This window comes from Neolamprologus brichardi, chromosome 14 (genome assembly GCF_056152115.1).
Source record: "Neolamprologus brichardi isolate AB-2024 chromosome 14, ASM5615211v1, whole genome shotgun sequence".
In the NCBI taxonomy this organism is placed as follows: domain Eukaryota; kingdom Metazoa; phylum Chordata; class Actinopteri; order Cichliformes; family Cichlidae; genus Neolamprologus; species Neolamprologus brichardi.
In genome coordinates, this window is record NC_142117.1 from 3,249,487 (window position 1) to 3,273,659 (window position 24,173).

Genomic DNA, 24,173 nt, shown 5'->3' on the forward strand with positions numbered 1-24,173 from the left:
TAATCTTAAATTACCTGAAAGAGTCCAGCAAGTACAAGAAGGAAGCTGAGTTAATGTATTCTTCACCTGCAAGTGTGTGTGTGAGACAAAGAGATGTGTGGATGTGTGTGTGGATCCTAATTCCTAGGTAAAATCAGCTCACACATTTGACAGGTAGTGCGCCTCATGCACATACATAGTCTCTGCAACATGGAGACCATGTGACAGATGGCTCATGGAGGATTTATTTCCATGGATACACACAAAAATAACTGCAAAGTAAAACGCTGTCTCTAATATTATTACACTGTGACTAAAGGACAAGGTGAAACCATTAAAATACAGATATAAAAATACAACATAAACGATAAAAGAAAATCATAAAAAGAAAGAAATGAAGCAGTGTTTTTTTGTTTTTTAATTCTGTTATCCAAATCCCTTCAGAAAGTATTATTCCCAATCGTTGTTTTTTTGTTTTGTTTACACACTGAGGTGGACAACAGCACAACGACAACACCTTTACAACCAAATATGGGTGTAGGGCACAATCAGCCAAGCTCATTGTGAAGCCTAGCCCCACCCCACCATGTGATTTTCTGAGGTCAGATGGCCCAGGATGTGAGTGGGCGTTAACCCATTGTGACCTACACCCGTTTTCACACCTTGGCTCATGTGATTAGGTAGATTAGTATTGTCCCTCTCAGTGGGTTGCTCCTACACGGCTTAAATCTCGGACTCTCCAACATGTGACCCTAGAACTGAAGAAGCTTCTCGGATGAGAGGTGAAACATCTTCAAGCAACTCAAAGAAGTCCAGACGCTTTTCTTTCCAAGCTCCTTAGACTACAATGACCTGACATACTTCATCTAAACCTGCAGCAGGCATAAAGTCATTAATCAACCACTTTGTTAAGTTGACAGAGGCTGCAGATCAGATCAACAGTTAAGACTCCACATCGCGAATGGACAAGCAACTGATTATGTTACTTTATCATTTGTTTGTCATTAAAAAGTAATAAAATACTTACAGAGACTGGGTCCTGTGTGTGTGTACATATTTAGACATCTTTGTGAGGACAGTAAATTGACATGCTACTATACTTGTCGGGACCAACAGTCACTAATGGGGACGAAATGCCGTCCCCACGAGTTTGAAGCATTTTTGAGGCTCAAAATGTGGTTTTAGTGTCAGGGTTACAGTTAGGTTATGGTTAGGTTTAGGCTCAGGGCTAGGATTAGGCATTCATTTTTGATGGTTAGGGGTAGGGTAAGCAGCCTGGAAAAGCATTATGTCAATGCGATTTCCTCACTAGGATATGAAAGCGTGTTTGTGCATTTTCCCCATTCTTTCACATGCTACATAAAGAGACATAAGACATATTAATTATTAATTAGACATACTAACTCACTCTTTATATAAAAACCTTGCATTTGTATTTTCCTGGGTATCATATTAAGTTTTAAATTCTAATATCACGATAACCCCATTTACCATTCTAATAAATCAAGAGTTTATCTGAATTATCAGACATATATAAATGTCTCACTGTGACGCTGAGTGCTAAGCCATCAGGTGTTTTAAAAACTAATTGGCTATGTACCACAGGCCTTCAAGCTGGCTGCAGTTAAACCTTTACTTAAAAAGACCCAGCAGTCTTAGCTAATTATAGGCCAATCTCCAACCTTCCTTTCATATCAAACATCCTTGAAAGAGTAGTTGTCAAACAGCTAACAGATCATCTGCAGAGGAATGGTTTATTTGAAGAGTTTCAGTCAGGTTTCAGAGTTCATCACAGCACAGAAACAGCTTTAGTGAAGGTTACAAATGATCTTCTTATGGCCTCTGACAGTGGACTCATCTCTGTGCTTGTCCTTCTAAAAAGCTGGTGGCATAAAAACATGTAAAAAAGCCTTATTTTTCCTCTGTACAAATGCTGAATATAAACTTCAGTTTCATTGGATACTGCCTTTACACCGCTATGTTCGTCTTGCTTTCATTTCTAGAAAATAAACGTGCAGATGCTTAAATGTCTTCTTTACGTTATCCGGTCTGTAAGTCAATGACGTCACACTTACAGACGAGATTCTGGGTCCAAAGTGAAACGAACACTTTGGGTTTACTGAGAGTTAAAAACTGTCTAAAGTCTTTCATCTTTAATAAAAGGATCAGTGTTGCTGCTTTACTATGGAACGCCAGGACTGCCATAATGAATTAATTAAATACACCATTAAATAATGAATTAAATGTGGCAATCATTAAATAAAAATGGGAAATAATTAATTAAATAAATATTTTTGACACATTTAATGAATTATTGACACAAATGGCACCTGTTCAGAGACGTGGTTACAAAGAGAAGTTGGGAACAGAGCAGCTGTGAAATCTGTCTGTTAGTTTACATTTTGACTGCACAATTGTGAGCTTTTTGTTATGCACAAAAACAACATGGTTTTATTTTATTTGTGGAGCATTATTATTTAATAAATGCTGATAATTTTTTTTTTTTTCTTCTACATCTGTGCTGTATGATAATAAAAGTGTCTGTGTGAGATCTGGGACACAGCTTTGACTAAGAACTCTCTTTTTGTTCTTACTTTACGGCTTTAAACAAATATCGAGATATATATCGTGTATCGCCATCCAGCTAAAGAATATCGAGATATGAATTTTGGGTCATATCGCCCAGTCCTACTAACAACTGCGCTGCCAAAAATGTGTCAGTGCAAAGAAAAAGAACTTCTCCAGAGACCATGATTAGCTCTTCATTCAGTGTCAGACACCTTAATAATGTTCAGTTCAAACTGCAGAACACACACAATGCAGACAGACACCGAGCTGTAACAGAGGAGAGGCTCAACGTAGCACACTCTGCTTTTATTATTTAATCTGAGAGTCACTGGAAATGGTAAAAACTAGTCCCTAAGGACCCCAAAGCGCTTTACACAACCAGTCATCCACCCATTCACACACACATTCACACACTGGTGATGGCAGCTACATTGTAGCCACAGCCACCCTGGGGCGCACTGACAGAGGCGAGGCTGCCGGACACTGGCGCTGTTTCACAGTTACTCTGCACAGCTCTCTGTATGTCACCACTGATAGCAGAGCTGGTTGTACAGTAAACTTTATTGGAAATGTCCCTCAGCACAGCAATGTACGCTCCAGTGTTGGGCAGTGTCACATCCTGAGTAAGCCCCGCCTTCACTGCGGTCGCTGCAGTTTGCTTCATTTACCTCCATCATTTGAATGTGCTCCTTCTAAAGGGGTCAAGTCATTGCTGCAGTGGGTTTAACCTGATTGTCTGAACTGACTCTAAAGAAGAAGAAGAAGAAGAAGCAGCAGCAGAAAACACTTTTCAATAACTGCTAATACATGATGTCTGTAACTTCACTTGTTTTATCACAGATACCTGGGAACCCATCATCTCATGCTCTCAGGTAAAACTTCCTCAATCTATATCTCAGTCGAAGCTGGAAGCACTAAACTCGAGGCTTGTTTGTACAACAAAGCAAAGACTGTGCAACTCACTGCCCAGACTAATGTAAAAGGTTATTGCATCACTTAAGTTTGCACAGGATGAAGAGGGAGAGCAAGGTGAGAGCTCTGCAGTGTTACCAAAGCAAAGGTCAGGTTTTATAAAGGGCTCTTCCATCTTTCTTCTTTCTTCTTTGATGCTGGCTCAATGTAGCATCGATCTGAATGAAGAGTGGAAGTTACACCACTAGTTAACTGCTGACCACACAGTGAGAAAACTTAATACTGGTGCAGTACTGTTAATGACAGCACTGTAAAAAACAGCTTCAGTCATGTTGATGGTGACTTTTAAACAGGGCTGCACGATTAATCGTTAGAAAATCGCAATCTCGATTCATACTTATGTGCGATCTCATTTCCAAATGACAACGATTTAAAAAAAAAGAGAGAGAGAGACGACGATTGTACCGCATTTTGATCCGGGACGTAATCTGCATGAAAACAAGCGCTCACTCTTCCTGCTCAACAGATGACAAGGGCGGAGCCTTATACCACGTGATACTGAAGCTGGCTGCTAAAATTAGCAGGAAAAACAACGGAGAGCACGTCAGGGATGACGAGAAAGTGAAAGGAGAAAATCCCGGTCAACCACCCAAACACCAATAACGGGAACCTTATACAGCGCTTCCCTATACCCGTCGAACTCCCGCAGGCACAAAGAAATTACGGAGGCTATCACTTATCACCTGACCAAAGATATGGCTCCATCAACACTGTGCAAAACGTGAGACATTTGTTGTTTTTATGTTTATTTATTGTTTTTATGTTCAGTCTCAACTGTTACGAAGTTGATGTGCAGTTAATAAGTGCAATAAATATTTATACTGGAAAAGAAAATCGTGAGAGAATCGTGATCTCAATTCTAAGCAAAAAAATCGTGATTCTCATTTTATGCAAAGTGTGCAGCCCTACTTTAAAAGCGGAAATATCATCTTCTTCACACATGTTTGTGCTTTTTTTGGCAGACTTTAGCTCATTGAGAAGAAAAACTAGACTCTGTAAGAAAGCAAGAATTTGATTCAATAACCGCTGGTCAAATTCAACATTGTTCACTTCTGACTCAGACCTCCTGGTTGGGGATAAACAGAGGAGTTAGTGGCTTCCCTGTGGCCATGTTTTCTGCTGCTTGGCCTCCCTCAAGGTTTCGCGTTCACACGAAAGGGCAGAAGGTTTTCTATGTACATACACATGGAAAGTTGGGAAGGTGCAGATGGAAAACGTTTTCTATTGGCTATAGTGGTCCTGACTAAAATACCCAGCAGCAGATGACATGAAGATGTACTTCAGCTGCACCACAGTGTTCACTGAAGCCTCATCAGGACTCAGTGGAAGTGTGGCTTCTTAAAGTGGACATGAAACACTAGATGTATAAAGGCCATTGCTGCTGCTGATTACTGCCACACCTGTTCTCCATCAAGAATAAGGTGATCCAGGAAACTTCAGGAACAAATGAGAAACAACCCTCAGGTCTCTGAGTCTGAAAAGGTTATTGAGGCTAAAGCTGTGTAACTTCAGCCAAACACAGTAAGAGCCGTTTATCCACAAGTGACGAAAACATGGAACTTATATTATCTTTGTCTAACATTTACATTTGTTTGATGCTCTGAAACATTGAAGTAGGGCTGGGCTATATCATACTGTTCACGGTAATACCGGTGTAATGTTGGGCAACGACAAGAAAATGAAATATGGCAATAGAATATGGGTAAAACGTGCATGCGCAGTGCCTTTGTTTTCATACGCACATAGCCAAAAAGCATGGCGGCGACGCAGAATGAGAAGAGTGAAAGTGGATCGTTGAATGAAACGGATGAACCAGAACTGGTTTGTAAAAATGCTGCAACTTCAGTGTGGAACTGGTTTAGCTTTCGTCCGTCAGATACACAACAAAGCACTATTTTTGGTAGCGCATGCTAGCGGGCCGTCGTTATTACCGTGTTGTTTGGAAAATACGGCGCACTTAAAATCAATCCTTTGATTTTTCTGAAAGTCGACAGAGCCCCTTATAATCCCGTGTGCCTTATGTATGAACTCTGGTTGTGTTTACTGACCTCGAAACGATTTTATGTGCACGGCGCTCGAAAATCTGTCAAATGTTTCAGTACGACTTTGCTAAGCTACGAAGCCGCACCGCTTGATGGATTGTCGGAGCATTACGGCTATCGTAGGCGGAGCCTCGCGGAGTGATACGTACTGTGCTTCAACATAATATTACCGTATTGTGTGTGTACAACCTGTTTTTAAGTTTTGTGGATATTATACATGGTTATGCTGAGGATATGTCGGCCAGTTTCCACTGGAAATGCCTTTTGGTTAAACTGTCAGCGAGGAATTTGCACTGTTACATTTTTATATAACTTTAATGCAGATAAAAAACAGCTGCTTGTTTAAGTGAAAATACATTGATGGTTTTTTGCACTAATAAAGTTGTGGAGTTGTAAAGTATTTTGTCTCGTATCAATTATATCGTCAGTTATATCGTTATCGCAAATTTCCAAATGTATATCGTGATAAATATTTTTGGTCATATCGCCCTGCTCTACATTGAAGTGTGACAAACATACATAAAAACAGGAATTCAGGAAGGTTGCAAACACTTTTTCACACCACTGTAATTTCCTCTGGTGTTAAAAACGTACACGACTGAAGAGCTGGCAGTCCTTACAGGAACAGCATCGTTTACAAAGGTGAGACACGTGTCCTTCACATTCAGACAAAGTGTTTCACATTTCATGTAAAGATCCTTTGAACCACACGAACAGTTCTGTGATGCACACTCGTGCTGGTTTTGCTGACCCCTGCAGTTTTCACACTTTGGTTACTAAAAGCAGAAAAGTGCTGCAGATTAAAGAGCCGTGGATTTTCACAGATTAAACTTTGTCTAATCTGAATGACTTTTTTAAACAAAAACTCAATCTTCAACATGCTGACCTTTCTTTAGCCTCACTGAACTACAGCTTAGCAATGCATGAACCAGTCTCCCACCTGCAGCTTGTGGACAGAGTGACCTTCCAAGCACTGACTGCTGCTGCCAGAATCAGGCCATGGCAGCAGAGTCCATCTGACTGCAAGATGAGAGCCTGTCCAGCAGTGACGGGGCTTAAAAATGTGGCCTATAAGGAAACTGATGGTGCCGTTTTCTCAGAAGGATGAAAAATTAAATCATAAAGCATACCTGGGGTTCCTGGGAAACACTGCACTGTGAACTGTACTATTCAGTCTTAAAATACAGAGACATTGTTTTTGGTTTGTATCTCATATACTAAACTGTATTCTGTGTACAGTTTCACACAAAACTCTATGTGCTCAAAGCAAGTGATCAAGACTTATTTGCTGCCCTGAATGACTAGAAGATGCAGGAATGATGCCCAGAGAGCAGACGGTGAGCTGCTGCTCTATGTGACAAGCTTAATGAATGTAAACGTACCCATGATGTAAAAAGCACTGTTGTACTGTTGGCTGGGATTTTTAAGCTGAGCACATGTCCATCTTCTCCTTTTCAGGGTCGCGGGGGGCGCTGGAGCCTATCCCAGCTGTCATAGGGCGAGAGGCGGGGTACACCCTGGACAGGTCGCCAGTCTGTCGCAGGGCTAACACACAGGGACAGACAACCATTCGCACTCACATTCACACCTAGTGGATTAACTAATTAACCTATCCCCACAAGCTTAAGTCTTTGGACGGTGGGAGGAAGCCGGAGTACCCGGAGGGAACCCACACAAACACGGGGAGAACATGCAAACTCCACACAGAAAGACCTTATGTTGGAATTGAACTCAGGACCTTCTTGCTGTGCGGCAACAGTGCTAACCACCGTGCTGAGCACATGTACTAGATCAGCGGTCCCCAACCCCCGGGCCTCGGACCGGTACCGGTCTGTGAGTCGTTTGGTACCGGCCCGCGAGAGTTGAGGCTCAGGTGTGAAATGTTTGGTTTTCAGAGTTTTTATCGGTTTTCAGCGTTATTTTGTTATTGTTTTTATCCTTAACTCGGTTTTCCTGGGTCTTTTCACGTGTGTTATGAATAAATCTTCTTTTTTTCAGTACCGGTACTAGTTTGATTTTGTTGTATTTATCTGCGACACCTTAAAGGCCGGTCCGTGAAAATATTGTCGGGCATAAACCGGTCCGTGACGCAAAAAAGGTTGGAGACTGCTGGACTAGAGTATATATTGTAACAGTAGTGATTTCATTTCTGTTCAAACCTCTTCAGCCTCATTTCTTTATATTTCACTAGGAAAATGTGTAACAGTGATTTACTGAATCAATCCCATGATGTAAAAATTGTGTGTTTCTGTTTGTATAAGTGCTTTTCTTCTGTTGCTGTTACAACCAAATTTCCCCTTGTGGGACAATTAAAGGATTATTCTATTCTATATACGCTGCATAACAGAGTTTGTACAATGTTAACAATAATACTTGGTGTTACTAATAATAACACCATGACTGATGTCCCACTGAGTTTCTTGTGATTTTGTTTTTAAATCCATGAATGCTTTCACCGCAGTGGCAGCGTGTTTGGGATCATTGTCAGGCTGAAAAATGAAGCTGTAACAAATCAGATGGTAGCTCAAATCTGACGGTACTTTTCAGTTTTCGTAATTCCATGAATTTTAACACTACTGGATTAAATACAACCCTAAACCATCACTTTCCTGACCTCCTCCATACTTACTGATGATGAAGCACACATTGTAAATTTGTATTCAACACTAAAACTGGTCAATGGACTGGTTCTTATACAGCACTTTTCTACCCTGTTGAACTGCACAGCATGTCTTTATCCTGTCTTCCTTCTCTCACCCCAACCAATCACAGCAGATGGCCCCGCCCCTCCCTGAGCCTGGTTCTGCCGGAGGTTTCTTCCTGTTAAAAGGGAGTTTTTCCTTCCCACTGTCACCAAAGTGCTGCTCATAGGGGGTCATATGATTGTTGGGTTTTTCTCTGTATCTATGAAGCGCCTTGAGGCGACTTTTGTTGTGATTTGGCGCTATATAAATAAAATTGAATTGAATTGAATTGAATTGAATTGAATTGAATTGAACTGGACCGATATTGACAGCGACTTGTTGCCACAGCCTTTTCTCCCTGTTTCCTTAATTGAAGTGGACACGAAGCACCAAATGTATAAAGGCTCATTTACACCACGCTCCCAAACGCTGACATAGATGTAACACTGGCTGTTTGGCTGAATTTAAGAACAAGTGCTTAAAGTTTAGGGCCATCTACTGTCAGTTTGATCCCTGGGTTACACTGGTCCGGCTTTTTGGTCATCTGATTCAAACTGACTCTGCTCCACACTGTTGTCATTTAGAAAGTCCTTCACGACATTACAGCTAACAGGTGGAATTTCCCGTGTAACTGCAGCTAGCCAAAGAACCACCTACTGCTAGAGACAGAGTGGAAGTGGACAGTGTTTCTTATGGTTAAAGGGTGGAACAAGCACAAAATGGTCAAAGCTAGCATAAGCATCATATACTGCAGGTATATCTACAGCCACTGTGACATGGAGGAGGAAGACAAACGTCCCCGAAGCATTTCAGAGGCGTCCCTATCTGTGATACCATGTGTCACGAGCTGTTTACAAGCGACAACACCAACTACACCTGCATGCGCGCGCGTCCCCGCGTTGCTACTGCTGCTGCTGCTGGTGGGGGTGGTGCAGTGCAATGCAATGCAACGCGACCCCCCCGTCACAGCAGCACAGCCATGGATGTTACACCTCGGAATGCCTGTGTGCTCCTGCGCTGGGAGCTAGCTCTGCACCACCACCCCTAACCTCACACGAAATCACATCAGCGCCTCTCATAAGGCTTCGTCAGAACAACGGATAAGTGCTGCGTTATATGATGTGTCCTCAGCGCCTGACTGGATCGCATTATCCCGAACAATAGCCTTAGTTACGACAAGACTGCTAATGAAGAAAAACAGACAGGTCCTGCGTTTCATCAGAAGTGTCAGTGCCGTTTCAGCCATCGCAGCTATGAAATGCAGACAGGTTAGCATCACAACTGAGCTGGTTAGTTGTCCTTACCTGGATATCCAGCTCCAGAAAACAAAGGATGATGCTGCGGTTTCTCTCCGTTAGGTCAGAGCGTCTCTTCGGCCTGACAGCATCCTGTTTCCAGTCAGCAGCACCGCTGTGAGGCTGCGCGGCAGCACGAAGGCCGCTTCCGGTCACAACTTCAAGCATTATGGTCGACTTTGACCCTCGTTAACGTTTAAAATAGACAACTAAATATAGCTGTCTGTTTATAAAGGACAAAGAAGATATTCATTATACCCTAACAGATTTTAGTGAACCTCTGATAACTTGTTGGCGTACTGGCATTTTATAAAATCCAATCATAAGATGCATCCAATCGTAAAAACAACAGTTAAAATGATTTACAATGAATGTAAAAGCATAAAAAAATCAGAAAGACTAGTCGTAATAAATATTGTAGCATAATATAATTGAGTGATGAGTGAATGAATTAATATACAGATACCTTTGATGTACTGTAGCTTGGCCTACTTTTACTTTTATTTTGAAAGGTAAAAACCCTTGTTTTCCGCTTAGTGATCCACTACTGCGGCTACCTTGACGGGGGCTCAGCCCCTGCAATAAAGTGGATAGATGCGGCTGAACGGGAAAGCAGCCTTGGACTGTCTGCTTCTTTACTTAATTTTAAACCCACTCTTAGCATAGACAGTCGTTTATCTCGATTTTCTACGTGGTGTCCTTCACTTTCCCACCGTGACTCGTTGTATTTATGTTAGACGTTGGCATATCTAGTTCTTTGTTGGTGAGTTCTCCCCTGTGGAATGAATGGAGCGGTCCAGTCATTAAAGGGCCAGTGCGAATCTTGTTTTTGACAGCTGGGTGGCCCACATGCATGTGCAGCTAGAATAAGAAGCGGGTTTAGCATTTCTTGCAGCAGCACCCCAAAACTGGCTGAACAATTTCATTGTAAACTGCCCCATTAAACACATGAACACTGATTTAAGTTTTGATCAGGAATGGAGTGTTGCAAGGTTTTTATTAGAGCCTGCTGATAGAGGAATTTTCAGGCAACCTTGGTATCCTGGGTGGGTAACATGAAGCCAGAGCAGTGTCTGGTTTTGATACTGAAAACAAAATGTAATTGAAAGATTAAAAAAAAAAACGTGAACTGAAAAAATAAACACTGACACTGACTTTTTACATTTACAGTGTTTTTCCTTTTATGCTTGCAATTTCTTTTTTGCTTTTTTCTGTTTCAATCCATTGTCACTGTTTTACATAACAGCAGTTAATGCATGAAATAATGTATTCAATAATCGTGCTGTCTGTCCAGACGGCACAAGTGTGCTTCACAGAATAGGTGCACAAGTGAAAGTCCATTACACTAGAGATGGACCGATTCGATATTAGGTATCGGTATCGGTCTGATACTGACCTAAATTACTGGATCGGATATGGGAGAGAAATAAAAAATGTAATCCGATCCATTAAATATCAAAAAAGCACCTCAGAAAACTTGCGACACGGCGTAACTCGGCTCATAACCGTAGCGCGTCGGAGCAGTGTGGTCACGTGATAGAGCGGCTGTGGCACGAGACCTGTTGTCTGGTTGAGCTTTTGTAGCCTCGCTACCAAACTGGCATCTCCGAGGAAGTTATCCCAGAGAGAAGTAAAGCAAGTGTGTAAGTTCATCTCTGAATGTTTGTAAAGCATTTCAGCGTTAAGCTTAACAACCGATATATGGACGACTGTCTCTTCTCTCTCTCCTGCTGCTACTTCAATCATGAAACTGATCAATGATCAGCTGATCGGCTTTTCTGTCGTGAGTCCGTCTCTCTTCTTTGTTTATTGCCCACTTCTCACCAGAAAGAGGAAACCAGTGGCTGAACAACAGCAGCACGTTTAAGCTTGATAAGCTGTTGTTAGAATTTATTTAATATTATTTCTACACCAGGATCTTTTTCTACAGCTGACGTAACTGTGCAGGGGCGGATCTAGCAAAGTTTAGCCAGGGGGGCCGATAGGGCATGAACAGGGAAAAGGGGGCACAAAGACATACTTTTCTTTCTTATTCTCATTTAAAATGTCGAGCTTTTAATAAATAATTATCTGAATCTTACACCCAAAGTTTTTATCTGATGTAAAATGTATAGAAGTCCATTACTGTATATAGTAACTAGAAGCCAGCTCATCTACGATTCGGAACAATCAACATTGGAACTCTGAGTGGACGCAGCCGAGAGCTGGCCCAGGTTCATGGACTCAGCTGCTCTACCGTAATGTCACAAGTGAGGTCCGATGTTCAGCGGGAGCATCACCAGCCTTCTCGATTACCGTTGGCGTCCACCAGGGCTCGGCCCTCTCGCCCCTGCTGTTCACTCTCTGTATGGACACCGCGATGGCTGATCTGCAAGCACCACATCCGTGGAGCCTCCTGTATGCAGATGATGTGTGCCTACAAGCATGGAAAGACCGGCTCTTCGAAAACGGCAAGCACCTGAACATCAAGAAGACTGAGTACCTTGAATGCGGCCCCCAGATCAACAGTACCATCACTATCGACGGCGAGCCACTGACTAAAGTTGCCCAATTCAAGTACCTCGGGTCCCTTGTCACCTCGGACTGCAAAGCTCTACCAGACGCCAGACTCCGTGTCAACACAGCGTGGAGGAAGTGTCATCAGGTGAGTGGAGTCTTTTGTGACAAGAGAATGCCAATCTATCTTAAGGCAAAAGTCTAGAAGTCAATTGTGCGCCCAGTGGCACTCTACGGGTCAGAGTGCTGGCCAGCGACGACCAAACACGAACAAGCTCTTCACACCATGGAGATGAAGATGCTGAGGTGGCCTCTGGGTCTCACACAACTTGACCGAGCGAGGAACGAAGATGTCAGGAAACAATGGGGAGTGACACCGATCACAGACAAGATGCGAGAGGCGAGGCTCCGATGGTACGACCATGTTGTCCATAGCGATAAAAATTCCATCGCAAAGACAGCCCAGCAATTAGATCTGGATGGAAACAGGCCCAAAGGAAGACCAAAAAAGCTCTGGATGGACCGAATCAAGGATGATATGAAGGCTGTGAATGTTACACCAGAAGACGCCCTTGATAGGAAGAAGTGGAGGAAGGCATGCAAGATAGTGGACCCTGCGTCGTGGGACATGAACTGCTAGGAAGAAGAAGAAGAAGATTAAGTCTAATATACCCTAGTAAGCTATAGTACTTTTTCCATCTGTGCAGTCTGCAGTTCTGTTGAAGAAAGATGTTGAATCTATTTAATTATTCTTGAAAAATAATTGATTTCTGTGCATTTTTTTTCACACTGCATCAAATTAAAGTTGATTACGTCGATTAAGCATCATGAGGTGGAGGGTGGTTCCCTATTTTTTTTTTCTTGCAGCAACAAATACATAATATTCCAGAAACACGCTTTGCCGATCTGATCAGCTGTTCATAACATTTCCTACGTGGGAATACACATCAGCGCGAACTTTCTCATGTCCGCCATGACCTGCCCGAAACCGGAAGTGACATTTTCGGGAAATGTCGTTTTTTACCATCAGGGCCTCATGAGCCTATACTGGTGTTTTTAAAAGTTATCTTTGACTTTATGACTTTCTGTGTCATTTCTGGGATGCTTAGGACTCAAATTGCACTGCTGGAAATAGTTTATTTTCATGCATATGCTGCTTTTTTGCAAATTTGCATTAGTGATGCGCGAATCATGAACGAATCGTTCAATACTCGAGAATCACTTTACTGACTCATGAATCATGATTCACAAGCCCAACTGACTCACTGACTCATCCCTGTTGCTGTTAGCAGCAATGTATCTAGCTTATAATTAAAATTGTGGAGAAAAACACAACATCCAGTATCTTAACAAAAAATTTCTGCTCTGAACTGGAAGAAAAAACCCTGAGTAGAAGCTCACATCAAGAATATAGCTCCTCGGTTCACAGTAGCATCGATCTGCTAACATGCTAACAGCATATTTGAGCTACTCACCCCCTCCCTCCTGGCTCACAGCTTCTTCTTCTTCTTGGTTGGCAACCAATGTTAAGGCGCATTACCGCCCCCTGGCTCACAGCTCAGTGGACATTTAGATGAGAAAATATATATTTAACACATTTAAGGAAAATACTAATAAAATAAGAATAAACAAAATAAATGTTTATTAAGCAATTTTGATAGGAAATTGCTTAATTTTAGAAATGTTTTTGCTCTTTTCTGCTCTATAAAATAGTTGTTTTCTTTTAGAATCACTCATCTTAGCAGTAGGATTTACATGAAAAGAGAAACAAATTAAGTTTGAGTGAAAATGTAAACTTTTTGCACTCTCTGGTCAACTGACTCAGTGAATCAAATGACTCAAAAAATCAGATTCACTTTGGTGAGTGACTCATTAAAACTCGATTCAGTAAAAAAGAATCGAATTTACCATCACTAATTTGCACTATAATATTTATTTTCGTTTTTCCTGCAGTATATAAAAATTGGTGTATTTCAAAAATAAAACTATGAAGACACTCAAAATAAATTTCCTGTGGTGGGAAACTATTTTGTGCAACTTTTGTATTTACAGTTTTGAGGGATAAGCCTCTTAAATTTCTCTAACTAGTAATATATGTTAAAAAAACAAAAACGATTTTCAATTTTTTGTAGTTTATTGCACTTTTTTGCAATTTATGTAATTACTATGCACTTAATGCAGACATATTATTAAAATTTGGGCTGTAATGGTTGTATTGATGTATATCAACTTGAAATGCTCCCAAAAATGGCTCCACAGCATGTAAAAATATAATATAATATAAAAAAGGAAAAAGGAAAAAAAAAGGAAAGTTTGAATCTTAAAAGTAGAGATAGTGTTTGTCTCCTGAATCCAAACTGGAAGCTGGTTCCACAGAAGAGGGGCCTGAAAACTGAAGGCTCTGCCTCCCATTCTACTTTTAAATACTCTAGGAACAACAAGTAGGCCTGCAGAGCGAGAGCGAAGTGCTCTAATAGGGTGATATGGTACTACAAGGTCATTAAGATAAGATGGGGCCTGATTATTTAAGACCTTGCATGTAAGCAGCAGGATTTTGAATTCAATTCTGGATTTAACAATTAGAGTTTTTGAAAAGATTCTGACCGTAAACAGCTTTTACACGTTGGATATTCTTTGACATAGATGTCAGGTTTCTATGTCCCAATGAGCCATTTGCACTAACCAGCGACAGGTTAACTGTAACATGTTTGCAATTCAGATCCCAAGTTTCTACGAGACTGATGTTAAAATATAGCAGACTTCAAGCCAGATTGAATTGATATATGCATGCATTATGAAATGTATGTATCCTAGATAATTGTTTTTCATCTTGTCGTGGGAGACCACACCTACCTCCCAAGTTAACTGCAACCAAAGATAACCAGTGGGGGTTAGCCACTGATGTGCTTCCAAGCTAGAAGCCCTGCTCACATTCACTGCCAGTTAAACACCTTGGAGAAACTCACGAACCCTAACAGCAAAGTGACATGACATAGGTCGTGTCGAAATTCATGGGCTGCATCCTCCTGAGGACCCGGCCTTCGCGGTCTACGTGGGCCGGGTCCTCAGAAGGTCGGGTAGGCCGGAAGTAAACGGCTTGGGAAATTGGACGGTCTAGCCTTCAGATTAGCGTCACCGCTGTCTCGGTGGAGTTTAATAAACTCGGCCGTCTGCTCCTTGCTATCTGCAATATAACAGGACACTGGCGTAAACTCTCGACTGTCTCATACTTCTGTTTAATCAGTTTTCTGTTTGACATTTATTCAGCTGTGTGAAAATCCCGTAGGAACCCACCCGGGGGATTAATAAAGTTTTATTTTATCTAATCTAATAACTTTAATCTCAGCCAAATCGATTTACTCCGAAACAAATAAAACACCGAAAAAAGACAACAATTACAGTCCGCGGTGATCTGAAAATGATGTGCCGGGTGTTGTGCCGTTCTCGGCCGCATCAGTAACCCTCGAGCTCTCGGCTAGCTATCGAGCTGGTGGGTAACAGATGCTCCGAAAACGTCGGAGCACTTTTGCAAATATGCAATATCTTGATAAACCGAGCAGATATTTGATGTTTACACAGCTACTTTCTCAACTGAAAATATGTTAAACGTTTATTTTGTGACCCAGAAAGATTAATAAGAGTAATTTTAAAACTTAGTAGCGGCCGCCATTGTTGGAAACTGGAGTTTGGCTGGGCCACGCTATGAATTCTGGGATATGGTGAGGCACGAAGGACACACCCGACCCCTCATTCAAATTCGGGGGAAAGGAGCACGCATTTGTCGGCTGCATTCGGAGGAGTCTACGAATTTGGACAGCCTTCGGCGCGTCGCTGTGACGTAATCGGTCTACAAATGCGGCCTCAGGAGGAAGCAGCCCATGAATTTGGACACGACCATTATGTTCATTTGTGTCAGCTGTTTTTCCCCATGTGTTTCCTCTTCCCCTGATCACCTCCTGTGTGCTTTTAGTCTGTGTGTGTTCATTCTTTTCGCCTTTTGAGCGTCTGCTATCCTACCTTGTCTCCATGCCAGGTCTCGATGTCTATGTCTATGTTCCAGGGTTTTGTTATGTTTAGCTCACCCAGTTTAGGTTATGATTTAGTTTTGTCTTTACTTTAGTTTTTCTTTGCTAAAATCAGTTTCAATAAACGGCTCGTTTTCAGTTAATATTAAGTCTTGTTATTTTGCATGTACGCACTTGGGTCCAACCTCTCCACTCCCCATAGTCTGCCTCTGCCAGACTGTGACGTACATGCTGTAGTTTCTTTTTTAATTTGACAGACTGAACTCAGGACGTATCTGCTTTTGACTAAGCAAGAATCTGACCCAGTTTCTACCTGTATCTACTGTTTCATGATTTGACTGAAGTTTGCTAAACTATAACTGTCAGTGATTATCCTGCTCTCAGAGGGCAAAGGAATGAAATAGACTATTCAAACTCTCTTTCATTAGATACACAGTGTGAAATTCATAATTCTCTCAACAAATAAAACTATAATGGCAAACATGAACAGCTCTGCTTATTTCTGAGACAAAACTTTATTCTTCGACTGTTGTAATATTTAGACAGTGCACATTTGTAGGCTGAAACTGTCAAAGAAAGCAAATTTACTTCCTGTTGACCATAACCTCAAATCTATATTCAAGAAACGTCTTTATCCTGTGCTGTGTGTGGAGGCTCGATCACCTCAGTCAGTGCTAGCTAACATGACTGAGTTATGGTCTCCATGGTTACATCACATTTTACATTATTACATGTTAGCAGCTTCCAAAGATATAGCTCTGTACAGCTGTAACACTTTCACTGTTTGCAAATTATTTCATATGTTTGATAGTTATGAAGACTGGATATGTTGTAAGCTCATGCTAGGCGGTTGCTATGGTGTTTGCTGTTTTTGGGTGGACGGCGCATCCTATTCCTGTTGTTGGCTGTACGCCGTCGGAGGGCTGCGTTCCATTTCAAAGTGCTGACAGTCTGCTGTAACTCGCATTCAAACCCCACTTTCTCCTTTAATAAAAAGCCTTTTATAGCTGTTGGTGACACACACACACTAACACACACACATATACTGTCACTTTGCCTCACAATAACAATGCAACTTTACTAAAACCTTTAGAGTATCTGATATAAAATAGAAGAATGAAGCAACAACAGGTTTAATGATAAAGACCAGGCTCTTTAGTTAATGTTTTACAGTCCTGAATGACTCCTTGGACATTCATATAATTCACTGAAGTGGAGTTTAAATGCACTTTATATTCAGACTGTGTCATTTTTTACATTGTTACCTTTAATAATGTCATGACTAGGGATGGGTATCGTTTAGGTTTTATCCGATACCGGTGCCAAACCGGTACTTTTGAAACGGTGCCGGTGCTTAAACGGTGATCAAACCGGTGCTTAAAGAATGGAGAACACAAAATTGGTCCAAAAGCCTCTCATGTTCAGCTGTTTTTTTGTAAAAAGATAACAATGTTAGCCTTTTCTGCAGCTATGGGGCATATATGGTATCACTCTTGGCTGGAAGCAGCTTAAACAATGGAAAAAACACAAACTTTGTCCAAAAACCTCTCATGTTTAACTGTTTTCCACTTTTTCTTTGGTCATTTTAGCCTTTTTGTCCAGGGTGAAGGGAGTATCTGCCATCACACAAGAAGACAGCCGCATGTAGCTATGATGATGTTTGCTAGTTCACCTTACATGCATTAATGTAATAACGTGGTTAGCCTACTCAACGTAAATTACACACGAACAACATTAAGCTACCGATGTTGCTAACTCCGGGTCAGATAACAGGCACCACACCCGCAGTAGATGTGCTCGGTGTGAGGTCTCGCAGCAAGCTATCAAATACGGTGCATTTCTCGGCTTTTAAAAAAACACTATGCGTCGCCAGGTGTTTCATCAGATTCGAGGTGTTACCTCCTTTGACAGTATCACAGTATCAACTTAAAGCACTTGTTGCAGCTGCTGAGTTTGCATCTTTTGCTGTGAAGTACAGCCAGACTTTTGACCGCTTCGCCTTGGGCATTTTTAATCTGTAGCTCTGCTCTAAAAGAACGTACGTACCTGGACCCGCCTACTATCCTCGGAAACGTAAAATGATTGGCTAGAATCTAAAGTGTATCATTCCATACCAGTTGGTGGCGGTAATGCACCTTTCAGTTGTTTGCCAACCGCCAATACAAATGTAAAGAAGAAGAAAGTGTATCACAGCTCAGGAAAAAAAAGCACCGAAATGTGCGCTGCTTTTCGGTCTGGTTACTACCGTTTATGTCAGAACCGGTGCCATCGTGGCACCGGATACCGGTACCCATCCCTAGTCATGACTAAGGTTTACTGGCTGGAGGTTTGATGGATCAGGCGGACGATAGAGTCAAAGACGGACTTGAATACAAACAGCCATGTTCTCATTTGCAAGAATCCTACTTTGATTTTTGTTTACATTCATATTCTTTTAACCAAATATTGAATATAATTATGATGTGGATGTACACTGCCTTTTACTCAGGGATCCCAGGACACATCCCTGCCCCACCATGAGTCTGGGAGGATATGTGGTTATCAAATGAAAGAATATTACATGTAAATTGAATTATAATACAAATTCCTAGATATTTGTTAAATCCAACAAGAGTAATATCGATTACATATATCTGAATTGCTAACCCTAGCTTAATAAACATCAGTGTTACATGAGTAACTTTAAAGTTTCAAGTATAAAAGAAAAGGAGCGAAAAATAAAAATAAAATAGAAAAAAAGTCTAACATTTTGAGGTCATTTTCTTCCCAACTGACAAGAAAAATGTTTGTCAGACTCTCATAGCGAACGATCACTATTTATGATGACTTCTGTAAAGTTAGAGTCACCATCTCTAATCTATACATGACTAACAGCATTATTAACAGCATACTTCTTAACATAATTAGAAAAACGACACTTTGTAAATAAGTGACAGTGATAGGTTTGTAGCTTAAACCTATTCGCTGGAACGTTGAAGACAATATAATTACACAGCAAAGCAAGACACGAGTAGGCAAAGTTCTTCATGTGGCTCGTGCACGGGAGAGAACCGGACAAACGCCGTTCCTTCGCTTGGCCCCCCGTAACACTGCTCTTTTATTGAGGTTACATGAATATACATAGGTTCATTAACATATGACGTCTACATACACACAAAGAGTACCTTGCCTGTGCGTTGTGTAAGTGTGTGTGTGTGTGTGTGTGTGTGTGTGTGTGTGTGTGGTCAGAGTGTGACCCCATAAAGACTTCCCTAAACCTGCTGGTCTGGAAGTCCAGCAGTTCATCTAAACAAAAGGCACTTAGCCTAAAACAGACATAGCTACGTTTATCCTACCATAAAACAATAAGACAAGGTACGACCTCTCCCAAGCTCCCAGAGTGCTCTGGACTGCACACAAAGTTTGCCGACTATTAAGGATCAAACCTCTACCCATCTACAACTAATTATGAAACTCTAAGCATATATAAGTAGATATTTCTAAGCATAAATGACAATCAACAATACAAAACCTAACAGACAGTATTGTTCCTAATCCCATCTGCTTTGAAATACTGGACTTTCAAATTTACCTCATGAAAGATAATAACTCACTGTGGGAAAGCTGTGTTATTAAAATGAAAACATCTGTGTCACAGAGGAAGAGGACACGCAGAGGCGGTGATGTGGGAACAAAGAGACGCAGCTGTTTACAAGCTCGGTTACAAAGGAGAAAAACTGTTAAAGGCAACAGAAAGAGTAGAGATTACAAATTAATATGGAAATTACTTCCAACTTACTGAGAGCAAGGGTTACCTGGACTACTTGAGTATTTGAAAAAGTCACTGAGTCAACAATTGAGTGTGGCTGGTAAAGATGAAAACACATACAGAATGTAAACTGTCTGAGTTTGGTGAACTTTGTTAGTAACAATGCCAAAAACAAGACAAAACACACAAACATACTAATGATTCATAAATAATTAAAAAGCATTTAAACATTCTGTTCATGGATTTTTACAGTCTTAGTTCTGCTCGTTTTCATCTTCATAGTCATACATGACACAGGGAGGTCCTGAGGTGGGCGGGGCTGCCTATGGTAACTATGAATGGCAAGAACAGCATCTGGCACATGCTGGTGAAACATCACAGCACACTGGCATGGTTTCCTTTCCAACTGTTTGACACTTCAAGATTGAAGAGAACAAGAAGAAATCGTGATGTGGCGTGTGTTTAGAGTGACCGCATGATGGTTACTGTAGGTAACTATACAGCAGAAGCAGACAGACCAAGAAAAATCAGATGCTGAATGTCGCAGGAACTCATCTGTGTGTTCTTTTGTTGAAGTTGGCTGGTTGGACAGCCTGACAGCGATATCCTGCCCATCTGTGGAAGTTTGAAAACACACATGCAATGATGTGTCTGAATTATGGTCAAAGTTGGATGTTAAGTTTTGTCCTTTAAAAACGTTTGTGTATTTGAAAGTACGAGAGTTTAAGGCTAAAATGCTCAGATCGTCTGTCTCTAAGAGTGTCTCATTAGAAAGTGGAGACAAGTTTATCCACTGATCCATAAATATTATTAAAGATTTACACACTTCATTAGACAGTGAAAACATCTGCATCTCATTCCACTCTCCATTCCTCCTCTAAACATCAGCCAACAAAAATCACAGTAAAATGTAAAGAACACACTACGTACAACACGAGAGGTCACAACTCTTTCTTTTCTAGCTGTGGATGGTTTATCTTCTGCCTCTTATGAGAGATCAGATAAGAATCTTCATTTTCTTTGCTTTGTCTAACCTCCACAGAGCCTCTGCATCTGCAAGCACAGAAGATGTAGAATATACATTTGATGACACAGCACAGGACTTGTGCCCTCTGGTAGCTCTTCTGAGGAAACACCACCGTCTCTCACAGCGTCACCATCTGTGAGCACAGGCTGCTGCTCTGCCAAATGTAGAAAATCACACACAGAAGTGAAGAGTATTACTGCTATTAAACATTAGAGGCTCTTTGTGATGTGTGTGAATGAGAGGGAGATAGGTACTGTATCATACTGAAGATGCAAGGAAGTTTAAATACCTGGAGTCAACCATAAAAGGCAATGGGCGCCCGATTCGCATGTTATCAGTCCATACAACGGGCATTGTTAGCAGAAATCAGCTCCATAGATATGGGCCAGTAGGAGCCTTCTACACCTAGTTTGTTCAGAAGGTTGTTATCATCCTCTACAGGCCCCAGACATCCAGAGGCCCCAGAGTGCAAGAGCCCAAGGAGGACCACCGGAGGGGCATCCGTGTCACCTTCATGGGAAGGGCTGAGGATCCCCAGACGAGGGGTCACCCAGTAGCCACCGGGCAGAAGCCAGAGGGGGCTGCACCGGCGTGCCCGCTGGCTCCGCCGGCAGCCAGCTGTGCCAGAGTGAACCGAGCCGCAGGCTCACTCATTTCAGAATTGTTAAAATGAAGGTGGTGAGGAGATGTATGACCAAAGGTATCATACTCAATGCAAAATACTGGACTTTGTGAGGTCTGTTTAAAGTAGACTAAAGATGAACTGCAGGTTCCTGAGAAGTGGACCGTGGGCACAGAGACACGTGGTCATACATATAGTTGTAGCCAGCTTGCAGTCGTTTTAAACAGACTTGCTACTCTAATGTCTGTCTCACTGTAAGTCCTGCCACAGACTGGAACCCATTGTGACCCTATTAATATTAGAGCTATCGATCTAGAATCCCTACAATAAGCTATTTCCCCTGAGATTACACCAATGTTTACCAGTGGGCCATGACAAACGTGCTGGGTACATGAAAGATGTAAATCAAACGGCATCTTAACTGCTTACAGTTAAGGAACACATTCATATTTAACTGAAAGATAAATCAATAATTTTCTGTATATTTGTGATCAATATTTGATTACTGATTCCAAAATGGCCTTTATGGAAATCCTGTTTGGGTTTTTTCATTTTACGTCTCTTTTCAGTTTGTTAGGGCAGCTCTCCACTGTCCACATGGGTCAGAAGCACTCTGCTAACATCAGCAGCAACATCAACCCAGACAGCATTTTACAGGTTTTTGTCTGTGGCTGGAGAGTTAGATTTTCCTGAGGGGTTTTGCAGCTCTCTGTGCTGGAGGAACAGCTTCACACTAAGTCAGTTTTCAGAAATCTATCTTAGTGTTTCTTTCTCTGTAAAATACCTTGAAGTTGTGTCTGTTTAAGTGACTCCATGAATGCAGCCTGTGCCTCATACGATGTAAAATGTATAAATATTGCTTGTTTTCTGTTATTTTACAGGGAAGGAGACACAGATTGCATTTTAAGTAAGTTTAAGTATGTGGTGGGGCGTGGTCTGCATGGCATCTGCAATCATGCCCCCCATGTTCAAACATGGGGAATCAGGGTTTGGGTGAGAGTTGCAAGTAGTTTTGTGGTGTGATGTGCAGCTGACAGCCGAGAGCTGCAGCCAGAATAAATAAAATGGATCCAACACCGAATCTGTGGTCCCGCCGTGTCGCAGTTACCACAAAGTACACCATAAGTAACTTCACAGCAATTCAAAAGCATTAAATGTTTTGGTGTTAGTAGTCTTAGAGTTAATTTTACTCTAAGTAGAGTCACACTCTTTTAATGTAACTCCGAGGTGTAAAATGATAGTAGTTAAAATCGAGTGTTAACAATGAGTGTTTCTATGTCAAATCTGGAGGTGTTACAATGGAAACATTAACTCTTGACCTCTTAACTCTGAACTCCTACAGGGGCTATGACACCAATAGAGTAAATTCACAGACTCCGCCCCCAGCACCATAGGCTCCAATCGAAGCTGAAGTGAAGCCGTTTCAGAACATTTTGCTCTACATATTTCTGAGTTGTTTGCCGTGCTTGGTTCAGTCAGAGTTAACGTACCGACTCTCCAAAAAGAGTTAAATTAACTCTCCCTGGTGTGGACCCATATAGACACTTTAATAGAGTTGAAATCAAATCTGACTAATTTGGACATGCGGGATTTGCTGTGTTAAAATACTTTGTAAGCAATTTACATTAATAATTAATTTTAATTTTAAGTATTTAAACTTACTTAAAATGCAATCTTTGTCTCCTTCCCTGTAAAATACTTGGAAGTAAGACAAGAAAAAGTGACTTCATAATACAGACTGCGCCTCGAAAAATATTAAGACAGACGTTTTACAGAGATGTTTTCTTTTTAAAAATATTTTATTTTATTTTATTTTATTTTATTTTATTAATAGTGATAGTTCTCCTCTAATCAGCCTTCTGGATTCAACCAGTACCAAAACTGCCTTCATCACCTTCTTTCATTATGAAATCTACCCAGTAGTCATTGCTACCTTCTGCAAATGAAGAAAATTAGTAAAGATTCGAGTTCAAGATTACCTATAAGCTTTATGAGCTTATAGGTAATGAAATCCCAGCATGCTTCACTGCCAGAGTCAGCCTGTGTTACCTGATTCAAGGTTCCCCTCACTCTTCCATGAAGTTCTCTCTTCATCTACAATTTGTTCTGATCTCTTCTTCTGCTATTCCATTTGCATTTTTGCCAGCATGCTTCAGTGAATGAAAAAATCTTCAACCTTTGTAACCCACAGTCATCACTACTTCTCGGAGAGGCCGTCCTTGGATATCTAAGAGCTGCCACCAGTCCCCTCTGAGGCCTTCCTAAAACCACAGCCTCCATTCATGCTATCGTCATCTACAATTATCTACACTGTCAAACCTAAATGAGGGTATGTTTCCAGCCAGTCAAATATCTTTTGTGATTAAAAAACCCCCAAAAGCCCTCATATTGAGCAGGAAAGGAAATCTAGCAACTATAACTTGGCCAAAAAAGAGACAGAAGTCTAGATGCTGGTGGCGGTGAAGATGGAGATTGAAGTGTGAATAGAGCTCTGGCTGTGGTGTCTATGAGATGGATGTGGAGATGGGGAGGAGGTGGTTTGCACAAAAAGATCATAGCAAAGCAACAAGGACAGAGAACACAGATTTAAATCATGCAAATTCTCTTGCCTTCTATCTCTCAATCTTGTGTACCTCCACAGGCAGCTGGCCAAGGCTTTGACTCTTGGCTTGGCAGTTTCCAAGGCCTCGGGTATGGACAGCTTGCTGTACTTCT

The 24,173-nt window shown here is 41.3% G+C and overlaps 1 protein-coding gene and 1 pseudogene across 1 annotated transcript in view; one reads left to right on the plus strand and one right to left on the minus strand.

Annotated features, from left to right (window-relative positions):
* The window catches only part of fam110b (family with sequence similarity 110 member B), a 54,990-nt gene extending 45,275 nt beyond the window's left edge, over nucleotides 1-9,715 (minus strand). Inside the window, exon 1 of the mRNA XM_006806187.3 lies at nucleotides 9,550-9,715. The gene's annotated coding sequence lies outside the window, so the exon portion shown is untranslated. The remainder of the gene's footprint in view (nucleotides 1-9,549) is intronic.
* Nucleotides 9,716-11,770: 2,055 nt separating this feature from the next.
* On the plus strand, nucleotides 11,771-12,676 carry LOC118455460 (uncharacterized; annotated as a pseudogene).
* The last annotated feature ends 11,497 nt before the right edge of the window (nucleotides 12,677-24,173 follow it).